This window comes from Oryctolagus cuniculus, chromosome 11 (assembly GCF_051225735.1).
Source record: "Oryctolagus cuniculus isolate XC-2025 breed Fujian yellow rabbit chromosome 11, ASM5122573v1, whole genome shotgun sequence".
Classification (NCBI taxonomy): domain Eukaryota; kingdom Metazoa; phylum Chordata; class Mammalia; order Lagomorpha; family Leporidae; genus Oryctolagus; species Oryctolagus cuniculus.
This window is the reverse complement of record NC_142877.1, coordinates 57,027,425-57,055,009: the sequence shown is the minus strand read 5'-3', so window position 1 is coordinate 57,055,009 and position 27,585 is coordinate 57,027,425. Positions and strand designations below refer to the sequence as shown.

At 58.1% G+C, this 27,585-nt stretch overlaps 3 long non-coding RNA genes and 1 other non-coding gene across 9 annotated transcripts in view; 2 read left to right on the top strand and 2 right to left on the bottom strand.

Annotated features, from left to right (window-relative positions):
• LOC149123478 (uncharacterized) overlaps positions 1–27,585 on the bottom strand; it is a 427,738-nt gene that overhangs the window by 162,980 nt on the left and 237,173 nt on the right. The gene's annotated exons all lie outside the window — the stretch shown is intronic.
• On the bottom strand, positions 699–5,626 carry LOC108176648 (uncharacterized). The gene is made up of 2 exons (XR_001793339.4): positions 4,990–5,626; positions 699–1,553 (listed from the first exon to the last, which is right to left on the bottom strand). It is a non-coding gene; the product is annotated as an uncharacterized LOC108176648 (long non-coding RNA).
• On the top strand, positions 3,293–10,857 carry LOC103348284 (uncharacterized). 6 transcript variants are annotated; one of them, XR_016216090.1, is made up of 7 exons: positions 3,293–3,780; positions 5,633–5,814; positions 5,926–6,013; positions 6,577–7,410; positions 7,515–7,714; positions 8,776–9,260; positions 10,398–10,731. It is a non-coding gene; the product is annotated as an uncharacterized LOC103348284 (long non-coding RNA). The 6 variants fall into 6 exon arrangements; XR_016216094.1 differs by having other exon boundaries at positions 7,294–7,714; positions 10,398–10,857; XR_016216093.1 differs by having other exon boundaries at positions 5,773–5,814; positions 6,577–7,714; positions 10,398–10,738.
• LOC127491200 (U6 spliceosomal RNA) lies at positions 10,712–10,814 on the top strand. The gene has a single exon (XR_007919791.1). It is a non-coding gene; the product is annotated as a U6 spliceosomal RNA (small nuclear RNA).

The following is a 27,585-nucleotide window of genomic DNA, read 5'->3' as shown; positions in this document are numbered from 1 at the left end:
TAAATAGACATTGCCCAAGCCAGCCAGTTGGCACAACTCTGGCTGCTAGTTACAATTTGTCAAGCTGCCAGCAGATTCATGTTTTATGCTAATGGAGAAAGACTCATTGACTAGGGGGAGGCAGTGACCGGGTCAGCTCTTTCCTCAGGCACCCCAGAGGTTGCGAGGTCGGTGGAGAGAGGCCGGGGCCCGTATGGATTTTCTCTGAGGGTCAGTGTAATTTTATAATCATTCAGAGGGCACACACACATGCACACATGCCCGTGTGTCATGTATGCAGAGATACGTTCAGCTCCGTGCGAACCCACATCCCCCTCCACCCGCCCCCACGCACCTGCACCTGTGTGCAGGCTTCTGGGTCCAGGAGACCCGAGCCTGGTGCAGGCACACTTATCGGCCGCCCTCGGCTCTCGTGCACACACACACCCTTGCTGTCACCTTCAGGTACGAGACCTGTTCACCTGCACACCAAGACGGGAGAGGACTGCAGGGGTCGCCCTCCCACCCCCCACCCTCCCCCCGCCGCCCGGGCCTTCCTGGCTGCCACCCTCCTCATGGCATCTCTTGGTCCCATTCTCCTATTTTTGCTGAGGGGGAAGCCAGTGGGCCCCCGGGGCAGTCCTGCTTCTCAATGCCTGGAGCTGGGAGACCCAGCTCGTGGAAAGCCGCAGTGCAAATGAGCTGAATGCAAACCAGACTCTTCCCCCACTGGTTTATCTATTTTCTGTCCACCACACATTGAAAGTTCCCAGGGGCAGCGATCTTTTTGATACTCCTGGCAAACTGAGGTAGAGATAGTGTGCTCTGTACACAGTAGGTGCTAAATAAATGTTAGCCAAATGAGCAGCTGCAGCGACTGCCTTCCGCACGGAGCAAATTGCAAATTGCCCATTTCCCCTTCTGTTCTTCTGCCTCTGCAAACCTTTGCATCACCGCTGGGTTTGAGGGGCTGCAGAACAGGTGTGGGCCTGGGTGCAGGCCTCCTCTTCTTTGATGTGCAAAATCCCAGCCTTTGGTGCAGTCAGAGATGCTAATTTCCCATCCGCCGCCGCCGGAGCAGGCTGTTGACCTCCACGTGCCCTCAAAATGGATCAAGGAGCCAGGGAGCAGGCAGGTAGGAGCCAGCACCTGCCTTTCCTTCTGCCCAGGAGAGAATCTCACTTTGCTTCAAGTTGCCACGGGCCAGGGCTCAGTCTGCAGTTCCTAAGTCCCAGCAGCTTCCCAGAGAAGGCTCAGGGACAAGGGGAGCACCATTATTCTCTCCGGCCCCACCCCTCCCCAGTGCGTGGTGCCGAGGCTGGGGCAGCAAGGAGAGCCCAAAGGCAGATGCCGATTCCAGGATCAGGCTCCGGGATGCAGCTGCGGCTGTCGGCTCCGCCCGCCGAGAGTCTGGAGCCCGTGCAGCGAGCTGGGTCCCCTCCTGCCCTGCAGTGCCAGTCTGGGACGAGCAGCTGTTCTGGGCACACTGCCTTCCTCCACCAAGGCTGGGACGTGCCGCTTCCCTTCCCGGCTGAGCAGAGTGGATGACACGGGCCCGGCTGATCAAGGATGCTCTATGGAGAGAAAGCAAAAGCCAGCTTCTCACCCAAGGGAAAGAGGCCCTGAGATGCAGGGGGGAGAACGCTCTGCTTATTTAGGGGCTGAGGCTCCGACCTGAAGTCACTGACAACCCCTCCAGCCTTGGGACCACCAGCATCACCCCCTCCCCAGGTAGCAGGAAGGAAGACTTGTCTTGCTGGGGTGAGCCGAGGGGATGTGCAGATCACCCTCTCAGCTGGTACAGAAAATAAGTGTCTGGTGGCAAAGCCCGTGCCCCAGTTTGCACCTCGTCTGTGTTAATTCCAGTATTTGATTTACATCCACTTAGGAGTGAGCTCTTGAAATAGCACAAGAGCCCCAGTGGGACTAGATGACATCAGAGCCAGGGTGGGGGGAGTGAGGGGGCCAGAAAGGAAGGAAGAGGAAGGGGGGCTCATGAGCAGTGTGTCAGGCCCAGCCCCCTGTGCAGGCAGAGGCTGGAGTCCCCTTCCCAGCCAGTCTCCACGTGAGTCCAGTGAAGCTCAGGTGTGATCCTGTCTCTGCCTCCTCCAGGGCTTGCAAACCCCAGTGCCAGGCTTCTTACAGGTGAGTTCCACCCCTTCGGGCACAGAGGAACCCCTGGGCCTGGAGGGTGGTTCTCTGAGGGCAGGATGGGGAGGACAGCCACCCAGGAAGATTTTTTGTTTTCCTCCGTGAGAAAAAAAAAAATGACACTCCCCTCAGTGGGTGGGCCTAGCTCCCCTGCACCCACGCAGGCATGCTAATCAAAACTGCAGAGAAGTTCTCCCCAGCCAAGGGCTCAGGAGACAGGTGATGCAACTGAGACCCAAGGTCACACAGCCAGAGAGCACCATAGAGCTCAGAGAAGGTGGCCCAGTCCCTCCACAGCCTCAGCCAGCATGGAGGCCCTAGGGACTTCGAAGGAAGGGATCGAGCCAGGGAGAGAAGCCACTAGGCTGCCACCTGCTACGACCCCTCCCTCCAGGCCGCCTCTGTGTTGTATGCCCATTTTGGACCCAGATCTGAGCCTGCCTGCCCCACAGCCTCAAGGCTGTGAGTCCAGGGCCCAGGGCTGTGCTGTGGCCCTGGAGATGGGTGACAGTGAGGGTTTGGTGGCCAGGGGCGGGTCCCACTGGGCCTCTGGAACTCAGCGCCAGCCCGCCCCTGCTCCCTCGTGCTCCTTGCCATCCCTGCTTCTTTCTCTTCTCTCTGCCAGTCTGCATTTACCCCTTGCTTTTCTGTCCTTTACTTTCATCGTTTCTCCTCCTCTCCTCCTCCCTTCCAGTTCCTCTCCTCTGTCACCCCCTTTTCGTGGGCTCTCTCTTCCCTCTCTTCCCTTTTCTTATTCCAGCTTTTCCCCTTCATTTAAAAATGGAATTCCTTCTGCCCGCATCAATAGGCCTGCACCTTGCTCGGGTCTCTCCCTGCCTCCAGCCCTGGGGTTTCTCAGTGTTGTCCTCGCCCCCAAGGTCTCCCCTTTCTGCCATTTTTCTGGCCTCCTTTGTTCTGAACCCTCTCGGCAACAGGACCCCCCCCCTCCGAAGGGGGGGTTTGGCCTGTGTCAGCCCAGCCACCCTGCTCATGCCATTTGTTCTCAATCCCCCCCCCCCCCGCCCCGCAACTTGGGACGCTGTCTCAGGGCCCAGGAATGGGGCTGTTTCCCCTGGCTGGGCTGTCAGGGCAGGATCCACAGGTTCCCTACTACAGGCTCGGTGCAGCCTGGCCAAAGGCGTCGCTCCATCAACCCTAAGAAGGAAAGAAAAGGGAGCCAACTCCAGAGATCTGTGGGATATGCGGGTGTGGAGGGTGTGGGGTGGGTATTGGGGAGGCAGAGCAAAAAGGACCAGATACGGCAAGGCAAAGGACCAGTTGCCTAGTAACTGGTGCCGGCTCCGAGCCTCCAGAGCTCAGGCCACCCCCAGCGGTGGTTTTGGGACTGGGAATGGATGAGGCCTTGGGCCAAATCTTTGGAGCCAGGGATGGGAAGGAAGAAAAAGACCCAGATTGTTTGCAATATCAATGGCCTTAATTCAAGGCTGGAATTTGGACCACGCCTGACCGGTTCCAGGCAGTGCCGCCTGCAGAGCTAAAGCTCTCAGCGAGATGGGCCCCATTCCCCGGCTCACCAAGGCGCAGGTGCAGCCGCTGGACCACGGGCAGAAAAACCTCGCCAGCAGCGAAAACAAAGGCCCCGGGTGGACCCGCTGCCCCTGACCACGGAGGGCCAAGCAGCCCCTGGAGGTATGGACCTGACAACGACCACCCACTCCACTTGGGTATTTTCTCTCCTGGGATCCACAGCCCCGCCCAGCCCCGTCCACCAAGCGGTCCAAATACACGGCCTGCTGCCTACGCAGCTCCTTCAGTCTGGGGTGCCTTAGGGAGGGGCCCGAACTGGAGACTTTGGACTCAGCCGAGGCTTCCGCCATGGTCAATGGCTCCAGATAGGACCCCCTCCCCCATCCAGGGAAGCCCTGAGCTCCTGCGGGTGCACCTGCAGCGGCCTTGGCGCCCCCCCCCAGCTCCCCCAGGCCACCCCTCTGGTGGCTCCTGCACCTGTTCTTCCCCTTGCCCCGGCCTCAGGCCCCGGAGTTCAGCCTCGCCCCCTGAACCCACCCTCTGCTCCCGACTTCCTTTCCAAGAGCCTCCCACGACTTCCATCGGGGATATGGGGTGAGGGGAGTAGGGGGCTCTTTTCCTGCTCTCCTTTGATCCGGAGAACGTAAGAAGATTGTGCTGGGGCAGGGGCGTGGAGGGGGGCACCCCTTGGACTCCAAGTCAAAACTGAATTTAAAGAGAGAGAGACTTGGAAGCAGTTCCCTTCCTGATGTCATTCCTAACCCAAAGGTCCCAGGACGGCGGGGGGGGGGGGGCGGTCTCCGACGGAGGCTCTGCGCCTCCACCCCACCCCCACCCGCCACCCTCTTTCTGCCGGCATCCACGAGACCCTCGGGGGATCTCCAAGCGTCTCCGAGGGCTTGCTGGGTGAGCCGGTTTGGGACTCGGCCGGGTTTTCCTCCGAGGGTGATCAGTGGGACGGGGTCCCGAGCAAACGCGCCCTTCCATTCTGCACGGGAAGCAGGCGCCCCTCTCTCACCTCCAACCCCTGGCCCCTCCCCATCGCCCCGCCGGAACTTTTCTCAAGTTCCCGCAAGTTGTCTGCGGGGGGGGGGGGGGGGAGCAACCTCTCCCGGGCTCTTCGGATGTCTCGGCCCCTAAGCCTTCCTTGATACCCCAGTTCCAGACGTAACCGGTCCCCCTCCCCTACCAGCGGCCACCTAGTCCCCACACTCCGGCGAGGAAAGCTGCTCGGACGCGGTGCCTCCGACCAACGCCCCCTTAGACTCCGCCGGCAGCCAGCAGGCTGAGCTCGGAGCACGAAGGAGAGGCAGAGGCTGGGGGCGGCAGACGGCATTCAGGCTGAGGGCGCCCCTCCCGGCCCCGGCTCACCTGCTCGGGGCGGACTCCTCTTGATTTTCATCCACTCAAAAGTTTGTTCTATTCGCAAAGGACTCCAGGAGTGGCGCGAACTCAGCCCTCGGGGAAAGGGGCGGGTTGGGGCCCCCTGAGGGCGCAGGCGCCGGGTTCCGAGTGGGCCCGGGGGCGCCGTCCCCGGAGTGCGGGCAGGAGCAGCGAGTGATCCCGGGCGACAGCGCCGGCGCGCGCGGGGCAGGGGGTCAGGCTGCTGGCCCGGGACGGACAGGGTGGGCGCTGCGGAGGGCGTGGCCAGCGGGCTGGGCGGGCCGGGGAGCTGAAGGAGAGGGCCCTGGGTCCCTGGCGACGTCTCTGGCTTCCTCCAGTTTCTGCCCTCCCGGGTGTACCCCAGTCCGCAACATTCCCTCGACTCCTTCTGGGGCGGCGCTCAAGGCCCTCACTCACCGGAGGGGGGAGGGGGTACAGAGGCCCCCACCCCTTAGCCCCTCCCCAGCCCCCGCGCCATCCTCACCCACCCCCTTCCCTCCCCAGAGCCAAGGGACAGAGAATTGCAACTAGAAATTCAATCGATTGGTACGAGGGACCACGTGGTCAGGGGCTGGCCAATGACCAGGCCGCCCGGGATGAGCTAATAATGGAAGCAATTTGTAACTTTCAGTGGTTCTCCAGGCCTGGGTACCGCAGGGAGGGAGGCCGGCGGGTGGAGGTGGGGAGATGGGCACCCCTAGCCCTTCCGCCCGTCGTCTGGGGGCACTGGAATGCCGACCCCTCTTTGCCCTAATGCGAGGGCACCTGCAGGAGCCGGGACGCGCTCGTGTCCGGCGGCTGCGGGAGAGCCAGGTAAGCGGGCCCTCCCACCCTCGCCGCCCCCGACCCCTTCCAGGCACCTGTACCGATGCCTCCCTTGCAACCCCTTTACACGATTCAAATCCGATTCTGTTGTTGCTTTAGGAGAAAGGAAAAAATGTCGTCTAGTATTTTTTCTTGCATAACCTGCTTGCGCTTTGAGGGGAAGTGAAGTTCGGACGAATTCACAGAGGTGAGTGGTACTTTGCTCTTGGGAGCTCTGCTGCTCGCGGGGAGGAGCATCCCTCGCAGGCAGTTTCCCTGGACGCACCTTGCGTCGCCCAAGGTGTAATTCTCTAATCCCGTCCTGCACATCTCCTTCCCCCACTCGTCCTGAGACTCCAGCGTTTTGGGTTTTTGTTTGTTTGTTTTTAACAAAGAATCCCTGCACAGATTTCAAGTTTTCCACTTTTCCCCTCCCTCACTAGTTTTTCAGCTGTTAACGAATCTCCAGAAATTTTTTTCTCTCTCTGTGGACCAGGGTTTTGTGTTTTTTTTTTTTTCTTTCTTTCTTCTTCTTCTTCTTTTCACTGAATCCTCTTTTTGTTTTGTAAATGAATTTATTGTTTGGGAAACTCAACAGCCAGGCCAACAAAGTCTCTTTTGATTAATTCCAACTTCTGTTTCAAAGAACAATCTGCTTGGAATGCTTTCCTCATTTTTATTCCGTCTCAATGTTGGTGTATTCAGAGCAATCTTGTTTTAAGTTTTTATTGATCAACTTCACCGTTTTGTGTATTTCCTTATTCTTCCCAGCCCCTAGGCACTGCTGCCTCTTCCACCTCAGAACTCCCAACTTGCGCAGGGCTCAGCCTCCTCCCTGCAGCCGAGGGGGACGCCGGGAAGCAGAGAGCTTCCTCCTGGGGCCAGACCCTACGCTCAGGTTCCAGCTCTGGGCGCCTCCAGTCGGGTCTCTCAGGCCAGCAACAGCAGGGAGAGCAGAGTTGCTGTCCAGTTGCTAAGTTTGGGACCAAGTGTGGTCCTCCCTGCTCCGTGCTAAGCAACTCTCCCACACACAAAGTTGGATGTGAACTTCCCATCTGTTCCCTAAATCCTGAGAAAATCGCAGGTGGATCTTATTTCTCCCCCAAGAGTGACCAGAGAGCCTGGTCAGCCTACTGGATCCCTTCCCTTGTAGGGGTGGGCTTGTGGAAGAGAGGGTGCCTGTGCCACCCCACACCCCACCCTGCTGTGGCCAAGGCAGAGGTTGAGGGACCCCCTGTGGATCTCCAGCTTTGAACAACGCAGCTTGAGGAGCTGGCCTGGGGACTCTCACTTCTGGTCAGTTGAGGTTTGGCTTAGTAGAGTTTGGAGTGCATTTCGGCTTTGGGGAAGCGGGTCTTCATGAAAGTGATGTGGTAGGGTCTCCACCGATTCCGATCCATCACAGCCACGCAAAATAAAATTATAGGAGTAATTCGTGTTTCCCCCTAAGAGCTGCCTCTGGGGACTTTGTTCTTTTCACGGAAACAGAACCCAATCGGGCAGGAAGTAAAGCTGCTGCTGCTGCCCTCGGTCCCCAGCCCGCCAGCTGCACTGACACCGACACGCCGGGCACATTCGGCCCAGCCCCCGTCTCTGCTCCTCCAAGTATGAATCTAAATTACTATTAATAAGGGGCCCGCTCTGAGTTAATTGGCATTCAAAGAATTCATTTCAATTTGTTAATATTAAATGAATGTTCTGCACTTTAGCTCCCCGCCTCGCCCCGGATTCCCAGATGAGTGATGGGAAGAGCGGGTGGGGGAGTGAGGAGAGGCCTCACTCCCGCCTCTCGCCTCTTAGCCTGAGCACCGCCTCCCCAGAGGTGAGCGGCCAGGCACAGTGGGGGTCTGGCGGGGGAGTCCGCCAGGCCTTCTCTGGTGAAATGCACGTCTTTGGTCTTCAGAGGGAGGTGAGGAGGAGGGCCGGGAGGAACAATGGAAAGGTTTGGGGGGGCCGGGGAAAAGTTGGGGGAGAGCCAGAGAGGGAACAGCTTTGCAGAACCAGGGTCGGGAAGTGAGAGTAGAACAGGTTTGTGAAGAAAGGTGTTAGCAGCCCAAACACCCACCTGGGGGTGGGGTTACTGTCATCTCTCTTTGGTAAAGAGTGGGGGGGGGGCAGAGCAGAGGCATCGCTTTCTAAATGCCCTCCATCAGCCCCTGGCACGTGACCTCACTCAGGAGGGTGGGGGAAGCCCGAGCCAAAGAGATAAAGTGAGAAATCATACAGCCAGAAAGTGGCAGGCTTTGATCTGCCTGACCTGGCAAATTTGCACACCCTTCCATGCGGTGTAGACCTGGGATTGGGATGGACGGACGAGAAGGGCCCCCGACTGCCCTGCAGCTGCAAGATGGGGGTGTGAGTGGATAAGAGGGGTGTGAAGAGGCCAAGTGTGAAACTTTCAGTCAGGGAAGACTTCCTGGAGGAGGAGACTACAGATCAGGGTGCAGATGTGTGTGTGTGGGGGGGGGGGTGAGGCTCTGAAGGAAAGAAGAGGAGGGAGAGGAGGAGGAGACACGTAAGGCCGAGTGAGGGCAGGCACTTGAATTCCACTGGCCTTGGGCTTGTCTTGCTGGCACCAAGCACAATTAGTTACCGTTTACTGATGTGTCAGGTGCACCTGTTATGTAATGCTCACAGCAACCCGCACGAGGGGGCTCCTTATTCCTGGTTCCAGCTCAGAGGGCTGAGGCCCCATTTCCGGGCACAGGCGGAGTCGGGTTTGCTGGGCCCTGCCCTGCTCTCGCCCCCACCCCCATCCCGTGCCTGCTGCGTCCACTGGGGAAGAGGAGTAGGAGCAAATTCTCTCCAGGGGGGCTTCCGGGCCACTCTCAGGGGCACTGACCTTGGGTGAATGACAGGGCAGGACTTTCTGGGCTGGGGGTCTCTCTTTCCCTTGCTCTGGGAAGAGGGGAGGAAGAGGATGGCTCAGGCATGGGATCAAGACTGCTGTGTCCGCTGGCGCCCCCGCAGTGCTCATGTACGAGGCCGGACCACCGCCAGCCACTCTGCTGCGCCCATCACCTGGTGTGGCCAGAAGCCAGAGTGGGTGTCATGAGCCTGGGGACACCGGGTGCGTTTTCCTGTCTGCGCTGTTTCCCGAGCTGGATGGGTGTGCGTGGCGGAGGCCCCTGGGATGGAAGAGAAACTGCGAGGAGAGGGAAGGCGACCCGTGGAGGAGCCCAGGTCTGTGGCAGACGCGGAGCAGGGCTGCCTGCCTGCGGGACTGCCCCTCCCAGACTCCCCGGTGAGAAATAAACTCAGCTCTCCATATGCTGCGTGTCTGGGGGCCTTTTTGTCACAGCAGTTTTGCCTTCTCACACCGCAAGGACCACATCCGCTGACGGGATCCTTAGAGCAGCGGCATGTATGGAGCCGATGTTATTCAAAGACTCCCAGTGGAGGCCTCGTGACGCTCGGCACAGACACCTGTTCCTGTGGTTCCAACTCACAGAGCGGTAAACTGAGGCCCGTGGTGTGGACGCGGGTGGAGAGTCTGGGTCACGCTTCTGGCCATGGGGCAACCTCCCTTCCCAGGACAGACGTGGAGGAGTTCCCTCTGCAGTCACTCCAGGGCCTCGGAGCCCCTTTCCCACCCTGAGGAGGCCTCCGAGGGGCCGTGTGGGGGTCACCACTGAAAGCTGTCTTAGAAGACCCCCGCCGCTAACCCTGGCCTGGAGATGCCCGATAGATTCAATCTGCATTTTTGTAGATGAGGCTGGGGGAGAGGGCGCGACCCACGTAAGCTCACAGACTTGGTTTTTTTGTCTATTTTTCTGAAGCCAAGGTGAGTTGTCCTCCCATCGGATCAGGCCGGCTCAGCCAACTGGGAAGCATAGAAACTATCAGATCCGGGTGGGGGGAGCGGGGGGGGGGGGGGAACCTGGGTCTCCTCCCATAATGCTTTGGGAAAGCCAAGCCACCTTTCCTTGCCCTGGCCCTGGGGCCCCTGCTGCTGGCAGCCTGCCTGGGAGAGCCACCTCCTGGGGCCTGCACCTCTCGGCCATCCCCCTCCTCACCCAGATGGTCCAAGGTGCAGAGGGAAGGGAGAGCTGGGGCCAGAGCCACCGCAGGCAGGGCGCGCCCTCTGACTCCCCCCCATCCCTGCAGGCTCACGGGCTCCTGCCTCCCAGTGGGCGCTTGCTAGTGGCCCACCGGGGAGGGAGAGGGGGAGGGGGAGGCGGCCATAAATTTCTCCTATTTAGACAAGAAGACAGACTGTTTTCTTGTGCCAGAAAAAACACAGAGAGGGAGCTGTCAGGGGAGAAGGGACCCAGCCCTACACCTTCCTGTTCAGTTTATCTTGTGAGTCGGGCCCTGGGGGCTACCACACGTTGCCTGCAAGAGACCAGAGACTGAGGGCTTGAGCTGGGGGCGGCCGCACCAGACAGGGCCTGGGCTGTTTCCATCACCAACACAAATGCTGCATCTCAACCACCCCTTACCCTTTGCTCTTTTTTTGAAAAAATAACTTTCTGAGATGGAATTCACGTATCACACAATTCACCATTTGAAATATAACACTTAGTAGTTTTAGTCGTCACAGATACAAACCAATGATAACCCTAGTAGAACATTTTCGTCACTTCCAAAAGAAACCTCGGGGGCCAGTGTTGTGGTGAAGTTGCTGCTGAGGACGCCCACATCCGGTTCCGAAGCACCTGTTCTGGTCCTGGCTGCTCCACTTCCGATCCAGCTCCCTGCGAATGCGCCTGGGAAAGCAGGGGAAGATGGTCCAAGTGCTCGGGCCCCTGCGCCCGCATGGGAGACCCAGGTGGAGTCCCTGGCTCTGGCCTGGCCCAGCCTTGACTATTGTGATTATTTTGGGAGTGAACCTGCTGATAGATCTCACTCCCTCGCTCTCCCTCTCTCCCTTTCAAGTAAATAAAATAAATCTTAAAAAAGAAGAGTGCTTGCTTTGGCAGCACATATACTGAAATTGGAACGCTGCAGAGATTAGCTAGCCCCTGTGCGAGGGTGAGGCCCAAATTCGTGAAGCAATTCATATTTTTATGTTCTTCAAGCTGTATATATGAGACACACAAAAACTGCTCCCTTCATATAAATTCAAAAATTTAGTAAAAGAGAAGAAACCTCAGGCCATTGGCATCACCTTGCTTCCCACCCCCAGTCACCCTGCCCCGGCTGTGAGCAGGCAGCTGTGCCCCTGTGGACTTCCGGGCCTCTGCCTTGAGTGTCGTGGGGTCACAGTGCCCTCCCTGTTAGTACAGTGTCCCCAGGGCTCACCCGCAAGGTGGCATTTATCATCCCTCTGTCGCCCTTAGGGTGAGCGACACTGCTGTCTGCAGGGTCCACATTCTGTTTGTCTGCCCCTGATGGACGCTCAGGCTGGTCCAGCCTTTTTGATACAATGATCACACCTTCACGCTTGCGTCTCTGGGCAGCTTGGGTCACAGAGGCTGAGGCTTTGGCAAGGCTGGGTGTGTCTGTGTGGGAGCAGCGCTGACACGCAGAAAGCCGGGCCCCGGCACGGGGCTTCTGTGTTGGACTACGCTGGCATCTCCCTCCCTCTGGGAACTCACTGAGCCGGGACTGTCCTCTGTCAATTCTCTCTGTTTTAACATTTTGATATTTTTAATTAAAAAGTTTGCTTTTTGGAGAGGCAGAGAGATGTGAGAGGGAAGGAGAGAGAGAGAGAGCGAGAGGCGAGAGAGAGCAAGCGAGCACCCCCATCTGCTGGTTCACTCCCCAAATGCCCGCAAGGGCTGGGGCTAAGCTGGAGCCTAGAGCAGGACCTGGGAATTCAACCTGGGTGTCCCGTGCGGGTGCAGGGACCCAGCTCCCTGAGCCACCATCCCCTGCCCCCACCCCCCGGCCTGCGTTAGTTGGAAGCTGGAGTCAACAGCTGGGGAGGGCTGCTGAGCCAGGCACCGGCTCTGGTGTGGGCTGTGTGTGTCTTGGCCCCTGGGCCAAATGCCCGCTGTTCTGTTTTCATCGTCACTGCTGTCTTGGTCCTGTGCTGTGCTGCTCAGCCCAGGAGTCTCGGATCCGGCTCCTGAGGCTTCAGAGACACCCTTGCTGAGTGGGTGTCTTCCCGCTGGGGAGGAGTTCCGGGTCTGCTCCCCAGGGACCCTCCTGAAGACGATCTGTGCGGGCTCCAGGGTCGAGGGGAAGCAGGACAGGGTCTGGGATCTGGGCCCCTGGCCTCCACCTCCACTTTAGCCTCCAGATACGCATTGAGCCCAGTGTGTTCTTGCACCAGCCACAGCTGCTGCACCTGCCCTCATGAACCTTGCCATTCTGGGGGCCAGCGCTGTGGCGTAGCAGGTAAAGCCGCTGCCTGTGATGCCGGCATCCCATATGGGCACTGGTTCGAGTCCCGGCTGCTCCATTTCCCATCCAGTTCCCTGCTAATGCACTGGGACAGCAGTGGAGGATGGTCAAGTGCTTGGGTCCTTACCACCCGTATGAGACCCGGAAGAAGCTCCTGGCTCCTGGCTTCAGCCTGGCCCAGCCCATTGTTGTGGCCATTTGGGGACTCTGTCTCTCTCTGTAACTGCTCTTTTTAAATGAATCAAAATAAAAAAAAAATCTTTTTTTTTTTTAAAGAACGGTTGCAGTTCTAGTAGTAAATAAGAACATTCCAGGTAAACAAAACCCTGCCAGGTTGTATAAGCTCTGTCATTGTTGAATGAACGAATGAACAAACCAGAAAGTGCTTAGTGTTCATTCTAGAAAGAAAACATAAAAAATCAAAGTTATAAGTCCCTCCCTGTTCCCAACATCACTTCCCTGTCCCTCTGAGAGAGCCGTATTTGGGTAATGGGCAACGGTAGCTACTAATGGCGATCCTTCATTGGGCTGGCCACACAGCGCCATATTTGCATATCCCATTGATGTTCACTCTCTGAATGAGAAACAGTTGCTCCCATTTTGAAGATGAGAAAAACGGAGACTCAGTTTTGGTAATTATCTAAAATCACGAATGTAGCAGCAAGCAGCTGAGTTTTTTCTCGGACCCTGGGATGTGTGTGTGTGTGTGTTTTCGTTGCCAGCCTTTGTGATACATTCCTGGCTTTCCAAGGCCCCTGCACAGAGGCAGCTGCTCGCCCCATCCCGCCAGGCAGCTCCCCTGGCAGCTAGCTGGCGTGTGGCCAGTCCTCACGGGTAGATGGGAAGGACCAGTTTTGCTGTCCAAGGTGTCTTCCATCCAGGCCTGGCTGAGCTGCCGCTTGTCCGTGGGAGGAACCAGGGAGGCCTGGGTGTTGTCCACAGAGCTGTGCCGATGTTGGTGAGAAGGGGCTTCAGCAAGGCAGATAGCAAAGCTGATGGCTCCCAGCCCGGCAGCCCCGCAGCCCCGCAGCCCCGCAGCCCGGCAGGCTCCCCCCCACCCCCACCCCCACCCGCTAAACCGGCCGCCCAGGCCATCCTGACGTCAACTAAGAACTGTGCGGTGCTCCCGTGCTCACCTGCATTTGTTCACCTCTGACAGCAAACACACATGAGCAAACACAAGGGCTGGCCCTCTGCGGAGAAGCCGGTTGCTGGGGCTCTGCCCCAGGTGTCCAGCTCCACCCTACACAGTGCAGCGTGGCGAGGGTTTCCCATGACCCCGGCCTCTGCTAACCCCTTCCTCACGAGGAACTCAGCTACTCCTTCCCGCCTCCCTACCAAGTGTGAGCCACTGTGAAAAGCTGGTGGAAGACACAGTTAGCAGGAGGAGCTCATTCTGGTGCCAGTTTTTTTTCCACGTTACATGGAAAATCTTTATTAAGAAAACCTGGAGGCCAGCGTTGTGACACAGTGGGTCATGCCATCGCCTGTGACCCACACTGGACCACTGAGTCTCAGCTCCTCCACTTCCGGTTCAGCTCCCTGCTAATGTTCCCGGGAAGGCAGCAGCAGATGGCCCAAGTACACAGACCCCTGCTACCCATGTGAGAGACCTGGATGGAGTTCCTGGCTCCTGGCTTTGACCTGACCCAAACCTGTCTGTTGTGGCCATTTGTGGAGTGAACCAGTGGATGGAAGCTCTCTCTCTTTCTCTTTGTCACTCTGCCTTTCAAACACATAACTACATATTTTAAAAAGAAAAGAAAAGGGGCCGGCACTGTGGCATAGCAGGTAAAGCCACCGCCTGCAGTGCCAGCATCCCATATGGACGCCGGTTCGAGTCCCAGCTGCTCCACTTCCCATCCAGCTCTCTGTTATGGCTTGGGAAAGCAGTAGAAGATGGCCCAAGTCCTTGGGACCCTGTACCCATGTGGGAGACCAGAAAGAAGCTCCTGGCTTCAGGTCAGCACAGCCCCAGCCGTTGCAGCCATTTGGGGAGTGAACCAGCGGATGGAAGACCTCTCTCTCTCTCTCTCTCTCTCTCTCTGCCTCTCCTTCTCTCTCTGTGTAACTCTGACTTTCAAATAAATAATAAAATAAATGTTTTAAATAAAATAAAAGAAAAAAAACCCAAAACTCTGCATGGTTAAAATAAATTTTTTGCACTAAAATAAACTCCTACTTAGAAAAAAATAAATTTTATGTGATAGGCAGAGAGATTGACAGAACTCCTGTTTGCTGGCCCCTTCTCCAACACCTGGGACTGGGTCCTACAGAAGCTGGAAGCCAAGAATGCAAACCAGGTTTCCCAAGTGGGTGGCGGGGACCCAAGTACTTGAGCTGTGACCACTGCCTCCCAGGGTGCACATTAGCAGGACCCTGGATCAGCAGTGGAGCAGTGAGAACTCAATCCAGCACTCTGATATGGAACGCTTAACCCATTAAGCCAGGATACTCACCCCACTCACATTATAAAAATAATTAAGGAAACCAAGGCAGAGAAGTTGAGTGTTTTGCTTGCAGCCTTGGCGCCAGCAGGCGGTAGAGCTGGGGTGACGAGCCCAGCTGCCTGGGCCGGGGTCAGGTGGGCTTGGCACAGCTGCCACCCGTGGGAGCTGGAGTTTGTTTATCTGGCACCGCCGCACCGCCTCCCCTTCCCCGGCCTCCCTGTCTTTATGGCCCATTGGAAAAAGCAAGGCAGAGCTGTGGCTCCCCGGGTGCCGATCCTTCAGCTGCCTCCTTGGCGCTGTCACACTCTCTCCTGCCGCTTGCCAAGGGCTCCAGCCGGGAAGACCACAGACAGCCCGCCAGGGATCAAGGCTCCCGCAGAGACGCAGCGGCTGTGAGCCATGAAGGAACGCGCTGTTCCCTCACTCCCCGGTCAGGAGGAGCCAGCTGAAGCCCCTGTGCATCGGATCGGTGCGCTCAAAGCGAGGCCTCTGACCAGCTCTGAGACAGACGCAGGTGCCTGCAGGGGGAGGAGGCAGTGCCCAAGGGTGAGCTGGGGTGGGGGGGCTGTCCCTCCCTTTAGGCTTTACTTACCTGGTTACTTATTCAGTCACTTCTGATCACGCTCCCCTCCCCGGAGCTCAGTGCTAGGGGTCAAGGAGGACTGAATCCCCACTGCACCCTGAGCTGCAGAAGCTAGGGGCGTTGCCAGTTGCCACGTGAGACCCTGGCCTACCCCCTCCCTCCCCGGGCTGGCTTTCTCTCCTCCTCCCCAGGCTGCTTGGTGCCCTGGGCCACCTGCCTCCCTGGGCTCTTGCTGTGAGTGAGGTGAGGTTAGGCCTTGAATGACCTGGCGGGGCAGAGAGAGGATGGGGGAAGGTGTCTGTTTCTCTTGCCTCCCCCCTCACCTGCCTGAAGTTCGAGCAGTGGCTCTGGTTTCTTAATCACCACAGCCATGCAGGGGGACCCATCCCCCAGGACCCCAGCTCACAGCAGGCTTTGGTAGCCCTGCCTCTGCTTCTTTGGGTGCTGCATCAGCCCTCAGTGGTTTCTTTAATCCTGCCTATACTTTTATTTATTTATCTTTTAAAGGTTTATTTATTTGAGAGGGGGAGAGAGAGAGAGGTCATCTGCTGGTTCACTCCCCAGGTGGCTAAAACAGCCAGAGCTGTGCTGATCTGAAGCCAGGAGCTTCTCCCAGGTCTCCCATGTGGGTGCAGGGGCCCAAGGACTTAAGCCATCTTCCACTGCTTTCCCAAGGCCATAGCAGAGAGCTGGGTTGGAAGTGGAGCAGCCGGGTCTTGAACTGGCGCCCGTATGGGATGCCAGCACTACAGGGGGCTGCTTAACAGGCTGCACCACAGTGCCGGGCCCTGCAGTGTAGCTTTGTTGCCGCCCTTCTCCAGGGCTCCCTGGAGGAAGGGGGCTTTGCACGGCGGAGGGAGACAGCGCCCTCCTGAGGGCTGGCACTAAAGGGCAGGCAATCGCGCTTAAGGGCTCCCTTGAAAACAGATCACGAGGTGCTGCAAGAAGGCACAGCAGGGCAGGAAACCAGGCAGGGCTGAGGACCCAGGCTGTGTCGGCCACTGGGACAAGCTCATGGGAGCCTCTGGCCCTCAGTCCCTCCGGGCGCCTGATTCTACTTCTCAGACCGCATCGCTGGCTGGAATCCTGGAATCCTGGGTCAGCCCCTTCCGAGCGGTGGGATCTGGGGCAGGCTGCTTAACCTTCCGGTGCTCAGTTTCTCCAGCTGCAGGAACGGAGCTGGTGATGGCGCCGCCCCTGTGGCAGGGTTGTGGCCCAGGCCTCGTGAGGTCACCGTCCCGGGGTCTGCAGGTGCGGTGCTGGCCAGCAGTGAGCACCACCAATGCGTGGTGAAAATGGAGCCCATGCCCTCTCCCCATATCCTACCCTCAGTCCTCTTGTCTTCCCAGGGTGGGGAAGGGGGACACAGTCCCAGCCCCCCCCCCTCCAGCCCCCACGCATCACCGTTCTGGACAGAGCAACAAGAACATGCACTCAGGCCTCCAGCAGCCAACGGAATGGGCAGGGATGCGGCGCAATGCGTGTGTGCAAAATGGTCCCTTCCCCGCCCGGCCCCCTCGGCTTCCCGGAGCTGCAGGGGCCCGGGAACTCTTGGTAACAGCACATTAAGCCCCTGTTTGTGGGAAGTTTAATTTAAACAGGAATTAGAGACGGCAAATGACTCTGGCAGCCAGATAAGCCATCCCGGGAGAGCAAGGAAGAAGCCAAGAGAATCGGGCGAGACTAGGGCTGAACCTGAATTCTGCAGCCCCTGAGCTGCTTGGAGCAGGGGGACAGCCGGGGGTCCTGGGTGAAGAGCCCCTGCCCCCAGGCTCCCCTCCCGCCCCCTTCTCCCACCTCCTCCCCATTCCCCATCTTTATGCCAAGGTCCAGTCTGACTCCAGCTCTCCCCACCCCCACCCCGTGGTTTAGGGGAGCTTTATTCCTCTGTTAGTTTGTTTCTTGACCTATTCTGTCAACTACCTGCTATCTAACCTCCACCTGCTTAGTGCAGGGGGCACCTGTGGTGTGGTGGAGGTAGCCTGAAAGCTAAGATGCCCAGGCGAAGTTCTCAGGGTCTCAGTTTCTTCATCTGAGCAATGGGGGTGCGAGAGTCTCTCTAAGAACTTGTGAGCCCCGACTTATCACAGGAGAACTGGGGGACAAGGACATCCAGGGAATCTCTCTTTCTGTCACCCTATCCCTGCGAGCGAGGAGTTGGCAGTTTTGCTGCCTCCCCTCCACACACAGCCTGGGTCCAGGCTCCCACCTGGCCAGTAGACAGCTTGCTTTTCTAGTTCCCTCCAGGCCTGCTGAGCCTGGCTCTGTGAGAGTGGCTGAGGGGTGGCGAAGCCCCAGGAGGTGGTGTTGACCTTGAACACCTGCTTCTCTGGGAAGGCCAAGGGGGGTAGAGGGTGAGGTAGTAGGCCGGCTGCCAGAGCAGGTATGGTCCTGACAGCTCACCCACAGCCCTCAGTCTCAGAGGATGCCGGGGACACTGGCGGGGGTTGGGGCTTTGACCCCCAATGGCCTGGGGCAGCCTGTGGCTCAGGAGTCAGTGCCTGGCGCTGGCCCCGGCCCACGCTCCTTAGACAGAGGAGCGCAGTTGCCATCAGGGGCCTAGGGCCCAGCTGTGTGCCCACCTTGCCCGCCTGCCCCCTGCCAAGTGTCTGGCTGCCCCTGGCGCCCCAGGCCTACCCGCCATCTGGGCAGCTCTGCCGAGAGCCCACTGCCAGGGGAATGCCAGCATTGATTTATGGGCCTGCAACCTTGGTGAGCTCGGGCTGTGTGCCCGGAACCTCCTCTGCTCGGGGAAGAGGCGCTCCTCTTAAAGAGACAGCGCTGAGGGCGGGGATGGCCAGCATGGAAGCTGGGGGTTCCGGGGGGGAGGGGCTGACTAGGAAGGGCCCCCAGTGTTCCCTAGGGAGGGCCCCTCCCCCATCACACACTCCTCCTCCCCAGATTCTGCCAGCAGTACCCGAGCTGTGCGATGGCAGTCTCTCCTCCTAGACAGGGAACTCCCTGAGGGCAGACAGGAGGCCTGCTCTGCTGGCCCTGTGTGTGCAGCCCCCAGCACGAGGCCTGGCACATCACAGAGGCTCAGTAAGAGCTTGGTCCGGTTGAGACCAGCGCTGTGGAGCAGTGAGTTAAATCTCCACCTGCAGTGCCGGCATCTCATATGAGAGCCAGTTGGGGTCCCGGCTGCTCCTCTTCCGATCCAGCTCCCTGCTAATGTGCCTGGGAAAGCAGTAGAAGATGGCCCAAGTACCTGAGCCCCTGCACCCATGTGGGAGACCCGGAAGAAGCTCTTGGTTCCTGGCTTCGGATTGCCGTAGCTCCGGCTGTTGTGGCCATCTGGGGAGTGAACCAGCAGATTGGAAGACCTCCCTCTCTCTCTGTAACTCTACCTCTTAAGTAAATAAATAAATAATTCTTTTTTCTTTTTTTAAAAAAGAACTTGTCTGGTCAAGGCAAGCATCGATAAGTGAGGGTCCCATGACCCGCCACAACTTCCTTTTCTTTTTCTTTTTAAGATTTATTTATTTGAAAGGCAGAGTTAGAGAGATAAAGGGAGAGAGAGAGAGAGAGAGAGAGAGAGAGAGAGAGAGAAGGAGAGAGATCTTCTATCTGCTGGTTCACTCCTCAGATGGCTGCAAAACCAGTAGGCCAGGCTAAGAGCCAGGAGCTTCCTAAAGATCTCCCACCTGTGCAGGGGCCCAAGCACTTAGGCCATCCTCCCCTGCTTTCCCAGGTGCATTAACAGGGAGCTGGATTGGAAGCGGAGCAGCTGGGACTCGAACTGGTACCCGTATGGGAATGTGACATTGAAGGCAGAGGCTTAACCCACCATGCCACAACACTGCCCTCTGCCTTTAAAAAAAAAAATCTATTTGAAAGGCGGAGCAACACACAAATGCACACACGCACATGCACATGCACACAGACCTTATTTATTTATTTATTTGAGAGACAGATACAGACAAACTTCCCACCCACTGATTCACTCCCGAGATGCTCACAACAGCCAGGATTGGACTGGGCTGAAGCTGGGAACAAGCAACTCAGTTCAGGTCTCCCACGTGGATGGCAGGAGCCCAATCACCTGACCATCACCAGTGCCTCCCAGAATTCACATGGGCATGAGGATGAAGTCTGGAGCTGGAGCTGGGTATGGAACCCGGGCACTCAGCCACTGGTTAAGTACCACCCACCCTACCCCCCGCAGTGTTTACTGAGTATCTACTACAGGCTAGGCTCTGGGTGCAGATCCCTGAGTGAACAGGGTGGGCATGGCCCCTGAACTCAGGGGGTGGGACAGACCCAAAACGTCAGCAGACAGGTTAAGTTCCTGAGTGCAAGGACAGCTGCTATGCAGGGGCTGCGGTGGCCACGGGCAGGATGGAGTAGGAGCCCACTTGGTCAGGTGGCCGGGTGGCCGGGGGCGGTGTCTCTGAGAGCAGGACGTTTGGGCTGAGGTCTGAGGGTGAGCAGGGGGTATGTCAAGAGGGGCAGTAACAGGCCAGCGCCGTGGTTCAATAGGCTAATCCTCCGCCTGCGGTGCCTGTACACAGGGTTCTAGTTCCAGCTGGGGCGCCGGATTCTGTCCCGGTTGCCCCTCTTCCAGGCCAGCTCTCTGCTGTGGCCTGGGAGCGCAGTGGAGGATGACCCAAGTGCTTGGGCCCTGCACCCCATGGGAGACCAGGAGAAGCACCTGGCTCCTGGCTTTGGATCGGCACAGTGCACCGGCCGCAGCGCACTGGCTGCAGCAGCCATTGGGGGGTGAACCAATGACAAAAAGAAGACCTTTCTCTCTGTCTCTCTCTCTCTCACTGTCCACTCTGCCTGTCAAAAAGGGGGGGGGCAGTAACAGCTTTCCAGAAGTGGCTCAGGCTCAGGCCCCCTGGGGGTGCACAGCAGCCTCAGGGTGGGGGATGGGAGGAAGGCCCTTTTCCCTAACCTGGGAATTCCTGTCTCTCCAGGGCAGGAGGACAAGGGCTGCTGTGGAAAACCCTTGGAGAAGCCCCAAGGCCCTCACCTGGGAGTGGTTAGGAAGCACGGTTGGGACACCTGTTAAGGTGCGGCTTATAGCCTCCACATCCACATCCAGAGGCTCCACCCCGATCCCAGGCCCCTGCCTGGGTGCACTGTGGGTCCCTGGCTTCCTTCCCCAACACGGAAGACCTAGGCCCAGTCATCGTAGCATCTGGGAAGTGAACCAGTGAGCAGGAGTTCTCTGTGTCTCTCTCTGCCATTGAAATCAAGTGAAAATAAATTATACATGAAAAGGGTTCCAGATCTGCCGATGAGACCCTGCACCTTGGCTGGCGCCGCGGCTCACTAGGCTAATCCTCCGCCTAGCGGCGCCAGCACACCGGGTTCTAGTCCCGGTTGGGGTACCGGATTCTGTCCCGGTTGCCCCTCTTCCAGGCCAGATCTCTGCTGTGGCCAGGGAGTGCAGTGGAGGATGGCCCAGGTGCTTGGGCCCTGCACCCCATGGGAGACCAGGAAAAGCACCTGGCTCCTGGCTCCTGCCATCTGATCAGCGCGGTGCGCTGGCCGCAGCGCGCCGGCCACGGCCATTGGAGGGTGAACCAACGGCAAAGGAAGACCTTTCTCTGTCTCTCTCTCTCACTGTCCACTCTGCCTGTCAAAAAAATAAATAAATAAATGAAAATTAAAAAAATAAAAATAAAAAGAGACCCTGCACCTTAACCAGATCTCTAGGTCATCGGTGTGCATGTGAACAGTCCCAGTCCAGACAGCAAGCAAAGCAGGCTGGGAGGCTGGAAGGAGGCGGGGTGGGGGCAGGAGAGTGAATCTGAGTCGGAGTTGGGTCTGAGTGTGCGCCTGTGTGTGTGCTGTGTGTATGCATGTGTGCTCTGTGTGTGCCTTGTTGTGTCTGCCCTGTGTGCTGTGTGTGTGTCCACCCTTAAGACGGGGCTCGCTCAGACTCAGAGCTACGGGCCCTGTTCCCTCCACGGGTGTGGAGCACCAGGGGCACCTGCTTACTCCACCCTTCAACACCCCTGCTTCCACCTCTGGCTGCCAGTCAAACAGAACCTGCCGGCCTCAGGTGAAGCCAGGGGAGCCCAAGCTCCTGACCCCAGGCAATCCATTTATCTGACCCGAGTCTCATAAAGGCTCCTGATGAGTGCTGCCTAATGGTTATGAGCCGAGGCCTGGGGATTTACGGCTGGGGCCTGGGTGGCCAAGGACAGGAACAGGCTGTGCGGCTGCAGCCGGGCAGCTGTGCGCAGACCAGGCTTTGCAGGGACCTCCCGGCCCTGCCCCCACAGCTGGATCACCCAGGTGCCCTGGGGGGCGGGGGGGGGGGGAGACAGGCTGAAAAAAAAAGACCTCCAATTGCAGGTGGCCCCGGGTGTGGAGGGTGAGCGCTTGGGAAGCTGGCCATGGAGAGGATGGCGACGTGGGAGAAACGAGTGGAGCGGCCATGGGGTTCCCATCCTGTGACCGAGCAGATCAGCTGTCTCCAGGAGCCTCATTTTCCATCTGCGCACAGGACCTGTGCCACCCTCTCTGGAAGCCACTCGGGCTACCAACTGTGTTACGTGGGTCTGGAGACGGGGTCCGAACTGCGGCTCTGTCGCTAACCTGCTGGGACCCCCCGCATTGGCTCTGCCACCAGCACAACTCCCCAGCTGCCCCCCAAATGCCAACATAGAGGAGAGCCCCAAGTTCCTTTGTGGTTCTACTGAGGGCTCATTGGGTTGGGAACAAAGAACTGAGAGGGCCTGGTCCACCATAGCTTCAGGAGCCACCGTGGGGCGGGGGACAGGGCCAGAACAGCCTTTCCTGGGTGCCCTGGCTGGGTGTCGGGCACTGTGTTAGGGAATTCTGGGACAGAGGGTGGATCAGTCAGGGGCCCCGTGGTGGGGAGGGGCCAGCAGGGTGTCCAGGGGCCTGGCTGAGCCCCCTGGGCCCTTTGCACAGGTAGGTTGCCCTCTCCCGACCTGGGTAGATGCGTGCGCACACACACAGCAGGTGCACCAAGTGTGGCCTGATCAGGACAGAGACAAATAGAGTAGAGAAAGGGTTCCTAACCCACAGTATAGAGCGGGGTCCCCAGTCCTTCCCCTGCTCAGGGAACATTCGGAAGCCAGTCACAGGGGAGGCAGAGACAGGACCCCACCCAGCTTCAGAGAGCCCTTTTCCTGTGCTCTGCCCCTCTCTCCTTCCAGTGCCCGAAATGTAAAGCCCTCAGGAGCTGCCAGGCAGTCCAGGGGGTTCACCGAGCTCACGCCAGGAGCCTGGCATTGGGCCAGGGTAGGTGAGGGAGGGACATTAGACCTGTTCCGTGCCCAGGTGTGGCAGCCTCGGCAGACACACTATGAGCAGATACTGGCAACAGTGTGTCAAAGCACCAGCGGACAGGAGAGCAAGTGACTCCCCTGTGTGGGAGAGGGAAACTCAGGAATGATGCTTTCTGGAATGCGGCAGAGTAGCGGCCCTGGTCGGTGCTGGTGTGCTGACCCGCCCATCCACTCTCCACACAGGATCTCCACGTGGGACGGAGCAGTTCCCCCACGTGGACAACTGCTTCGGTTGTGGTTCCCACGCTGTGCACCAATGGAGATGGGGAGGTCGAGGCCCCGGGGCCATCTTTCTCACATGGTGACCTGTTACTCTTTCTGGAGCCAGCACTTTGAAAGCAGGCCGTGGGCGGCTGGCGTGGGGCCTAGCGCGCCCCGGGCACACCGGGCACCACGGGCGCAGGCGGACCCTCCAGCCCGCGTCGGCGTGTAGCCTTAAATATTACCCCGGAGTTTTCAATTATCTCTTCTTAATGGATTTGCAGGGGCTCCTTCATCAAGCGCGGGGTGGCTGGGTGTGGGGGTGTGGGGAGCTCGCGGCGAGGGCTGGAGCTGGGAAAATGGCCCATATTTCAATATTAAAGCCCTTTACGATCGTCAGCAGCATGAAAGATGCTGCAAATAAAACGGGGCCGCCCGCGCCAGCCTCTCCATCTCGCAGGTTTTAATTAACGCTGAGGGGGAGGCGGCTGCGGGGCGGGGTCGGAGCCGGGCCTGGGCGGACCGCGGAGCCTCCTGGACCCCAGGTCCCGCCCGTGGGCCGCAGGGATTCGCCGGGCGCCGGCCTGCGTCCCCGCAGAGGCCGCGGGAGCTGTCAGCAGGTGCGGAAGGCGGAGGGGCGCGGGGAGGGGTCCCGTGCAACTGAATCGAGACGGCTATTGTCATTAAAGGGGAGGGTCTCAGGGCCAAATGGCGGGGCTGACCCTCCCCCCTCCCCCTTCTAACGCGGCCTTCCTGCTGCCCCCTTCTTGGCACCGATCCGCGTCTCCCCGGAGCCCTGCCGCCCACGCGCGGGTCTCCACCAAGTCCCCGTGGCTGGCCCTTGTGGCCCTAGCTGCGGGGAGGCGGACTCGCTTCCTGTGCCCCGGCGGCCTCGGGCGCCGGTTCCGGGCCGCCTGCTTTCTCCATCACGGGCCGGCCTCCCGGCGCGCGGAGCCGCGCACAGAAGCGCCTCTGTTCTGCGCTGGCAGCGGCCCGCCCGACAGCTTGCGCCTGAGCAGCAGACCCATCCGTCAGGCGGGAAAGATGGAGCGACGTCCGGCTGCCCGCCCGGAGGACTCCCCGGGGAGCCACCTCTGGCCTTGGCCCAGACTCCTCTCTTCCCCTCTCCCCACCCCCAACCCTGCCCCAAACTGCGCCTCGGTGTGTGCCTCCGTCTCCACTCCCTGCACCCGCTGAGCGCACCGCAGTGCGTAGCGCCAGGGCTGAGGCCCAGAGAACCACCTTCAGCCACGTGACAGAGCCGAACTCTCGGGTTGAAGACGACCCAGGGGCCTCAGCGGACCACAACCCGAAGTCACATGAACCGATCAACCCTCAAGATTTAGACCAAGGACTTTGCAAATCCTAAAGAGTGGAGGGGTTAGAAAAATAAAACAAGGAAAAGACAGGGCCTCTCTTCCTGGGTATTTACAGGTACTTATGTCTCCTAAACGGCCTTGCAGGGGCCAAATTCTCTTCTCATTCATTGTGCTCCGGAACTTGCAAGCAATGAGATGATTCTGTTAAAGAAAACAACAACAACAACAACAACAACAAACAAACAAACAAAAACCCTCCTTCTCTATTTTGGTTGTGTATTTTTTTTTTATTCTTCTCAGTTTGCCGCAATCATCTATCAAGTCTGCTTCAAATGCTGCATGCTAGGAGACAAGAACACACACTTAACCAAGTACCAAGTGCAAGTTAGACTGTAATGTAGTGGAAGAAGGGGAGACAGTGAAAGCATGCTCAGCTTAATCAAGGAGGACTGCCTGGAGGAAGAGAGACTGGCTCTGGAAGTAGAATGGTAATACAAACTTAAAAAAAAAAAATGGGTTCTAAAGTGAGACCGATTCCACAGTTCATTTTGGGTTGAGAAGCAGCTACTCCTGGTAACAACGTTTTCCCTGACAACTGAGGAAGAGGGAGGGAGACTTGTGCAAAGGTGAGAAGAATGCAGGGTAGACAGTGGGATCTCCAACAGTGCCAGAGACTGAAGAGGGAGGGATGGGGCACAGCAGGTTGGTTAAGCCGCCGCTTGCAACCCCAGCTTGAGTCCTCGCTGTTCTGTTTTGGATCCAGCTCTCTGCTGGTGCTCCGGGGAAAGCCGCAGAAGATGGCCCTAGTGCTTGGGCCCCTGCACCCACGTGGGAGACCTGCTGGAGTTACGTGTTCCTGGCTTCAGCCTGGCTCTGCCCTGGCCATTGCAGCCATGTGGGGAGTGAACCAGCAGATGGAAGACCTCTCTGTCTCCCTCCCTCTCTCCGTCACTCTGCTTTTCAAATAAGTAAATAATTTTTTTTATTTTTTATTTTTTGACAGGCAGAGTGGACAGTGAGAGAGAGAGACAGAGAGAAAGGTCTTCCTTTGCCGTTGGTTCACCCTCCAATGGCCACCGCGGCCTGCGCGCTGCGGCCGGCGCACCGCACTGATCCGATGGCAGGAGCCAGGAGCCAGGTGCTTCTCCTGGTCTCCCATGGGGTGCAGGGCCCAAGCACCTGGGCCATCCTCCACTGCACTCCTGGGCCACAGCAGAGAGCTGGCTTGGAAGAGGGGCAACTGGGACAGAATCTGGCGCCCCGACCGGGACTAGAACCCGGTGTGCTGGCGCCGCTAGGCAGAGGATTAGCCTAGTGAGCCGTGGCACCGGCCAGTAAATAAATTTTTTTAAAATAGCCTTGAGCCCTTTCTCTGAGCCAGGTAGAGTTGGAGGTGCTGGAGACCCAGGAAGAAGGCAGACCAGGTGCTGCCGTATCAGGCAGCTGTGCGCAGGGTGCTGGGTGCTGGGTGCCGCCCGAGGGAAGTTCAGGCGACACCAGGTCCTCCTGGAAGGCTGCCTAGAACTCAGGCGCCGACGTGGCCTGCTCAGCATCCTGCCAGGCTGAGCTCCTGGTGACAGCAGGGTCTGGGCTGGCCGCACTGCGAGGGCTCTTCCTCCAGCAGCGGGAAAAGCTGGAGGGGATCCTTCCACGGCCAGGCCATCTCCTGGCCCCACAGCGGGGGGTGGGGTGGGCGTGGGCCGGGGGCGGGAGGGCACCATAGAGGGTTTTTCTCTTTCTCTCCCTCACTGATAACAGCTTTGAAACAAACCAGATTGTACATAAAAAGAAACAGGTGATCTGTCTCTCCAGCTGAAAAGAAAGAACTGCGTGCCTCCCACCCTTAGAAATGGCTCCACCTCCGGGAGCTAACCAGCTCCGCCCGCCTGCAGCTGAGCCTGGAAGGGTGCCCCGGAGAAGAGAACAGCACGGGCGGAGGCCCAGAGGCAGGAGCCCCTGGCAAACCGCAGGCCCCTCCCAGCAGGATGGGGCCATGAAGGAGCAGTGGTGGGGCCAACACGCCTGGTTAAGGGGTGGGGATGGGAAGGGGCCCCCAAGGGTTTTGTGGTTAAAATTCTGTCAATTTTCCCACAACATAGAAAGCAGAATGAGGGCTGTTAAGCCACCACCTGTGATGCCGGCATCCCACATAAGGACACTGGTTCGAGTCCCAGCTGTTCCACTTCTAATCCAGCTCCCTGCTAATGTGCCTGGGAAAGCAGTGGAGAATGGCCCAAGTGCTTGGGCCTCTGCCACACATATGGGAGACCCAGATGGAGTTCCTGAATTCTGACTTAAGAATCTGGCTATTGTAGGCATTTGGGAAGTGAATCAGCAGATGGAAGATTCTCTCTCTCTCTAAATCTGCCTTTCAAATAAATAAAGAAATCTTAAAAGCAACAAAGAAAGAAAGAAAGAAAGAAAGAAAACAGAATGACTTAACACTCTTGTACCCAGTATCCATACTTAAGGTTTTGTTAAGCTACTGTTATTATTTGGTCAACTTTGCTCCTGGGTTTTCAAAATAAAATAAATCATTAGGGACAAAGGTGCAGCTCCCATCGTCCCCTCCCAGGACCTCTCCCCGCCCTCCCAGAGGCGCCCTGTAGGGAATTTGAGGAAGTTCTTCCAATCCATGTCTTTCTATTTCTAGCATTAGCCACAAGTCACATATTGTATTGCTTGAGTATTTCTAAAGCCAATGGTTACGATATAATTTGCAACTTCAGTGGTTCACTCCACATTTTTTCAAAGATGTATTTAACTATTTGAAAAGCAGAGTTACAGAGAGGCAGAGGAAGAGAGAGAGAGAGAGAGAGAGAGAGAAAAAGAGAGAGAGAGAGAGAGAGGTCTTCCATCCGCTGGTTCACTCCCTAACTGGCTGCAATGGCCGGAACTGAGCCGATCCGAAGCCAGGAGCCAGGAGCTTCTTCCGGGTCTCCCACGCCAGTGGGAAGGAACTGAAGGGACCCAGAGAGTGCAAGGCAGGGAAGGCTGAGTGGTGCCCGGGACACGGAGACAGCGGAGTACACAGCCGGAGGGCAGGGCGCCGCCTCTGAGTGACTCAGCTCCTGGGCGGGATGGGTGCCCACGGAACCAGTTGCCCAGGCAGAGGAGGAGGAGGAAGGTGTGCTAAGTGACTGCAGAATCACAGAGATCTCAGACACCCACACTGCTGACCAAGGAGACGGACAGGCGACGGGCAGGGCACTCCCGACCGCTTCCCTGGGGACTTGCCCTGGACTGGAGCCAGCGCCTCCATTCAGAACTTGCCCCAGCTCCGGTCCTTCACCCTGGAACATGGCTTTCTGCCCTCGTTCTGCGACCCAGTTCTCTGACAGTTCCTCCCCTGCCCCAGGAGCTGCCCGCCCCTTCCTGTTGCCCTGGCTCTCATTCCCTGAACTGAGTAGGGCGGCTCAGTTCTGTCCTCCCTGTCTTGGGCTGGCTTTCCAGCTCTTCCAAGAGCTTGGCCTTGGAGTTCTTTGGCCAAGGGTCAGTGGCATTTCCCTACTCCATTACCATCTCCAGGGCCCCTTTCTGGGGGAACCAGCGGCAGGGTAAGGCGTGCTGGGAATGGAGCAGTCGGGGCGGGCACTGTGGCATAGCTTCTTAGTCACCACCTGGCAGCCAGACTCCCACACTTGATCCAGCCCCGACTGCTCCAC